Raw genomic sequence first — 714 nt, forward strand, 5'->3', positions numbered from 1 at the left:
AGGGCTACTGCTTTCTGTTGTATTTATTTGTATCCTGATACATGGCTGTAGGTTTTGATTAGCTCTAACAGTTTGCTAGTAGAGTCCTTTAGGGTCCTTTATATAGAACATATGCTCATCTGCAAATTTGATAACTGACTTCTTCTTTCCAATTTGTATCCCTTTTATGTGTGTCTCTTGCCTTATTGCTATGGCTAAGGACTTCCAAACTATATTTAATAAAAGTAGGGACAGTGGACAGCCCTTGTCTTGTTCCTGATTTTAGTTGGAAAAGCTTCCAGTTTTTCCCCATTTAGTAATATGTTGGCTGTAGGCTTGTCATAAAATAGCCTTTATTATATTGAGATATGTTCCTTCTATTCCCAGTCTCTGTAGGACTTTTATTATGAAGGGATGTTGGATTTTGTCAATGCTTTCTCTGCCTCTAAGGAGATGATGTGATTTTTGTCCTTCAACATGTTTATGTAATGTATTACATTTATTGATTTGCATATGTTGAACCATCCCTGCATCTCTAGGAAAAAGCCTACTTGGTGAGGGTGAATGATCTTTTTGATATACTCTTGTATTCTGTTTGCCAATATTTTGTTGAAAATTTTGCATCTATGTTCATGAGGGAGATTGGCCTGTAATTTTTTTTTTTTGTTCTATCTTTGCCTGGTTTTGGTGTCAGGGTGATGCTGGCCTCATAGAAGGAGTTTGGTAGAATTCCTT

Source organism: Jaculus jaculus, unplaced genomic scaffold, assembly GCF_020740685.1.
Source record: "Jaculus jaculus isolate mJacJac1 unplaced genomic scaffold, mJacJac1.mat.Y.cur mat_scaffold_42_1_1262500_arrow_ctg1, whole genome shotgun sequence".
Taxonomy (NCBI): Eukaryota; Metazoa; Chordata; class Mammalia; order Rodentia; family Dipodidae; genus Jaculus; species Jaculus jaculus.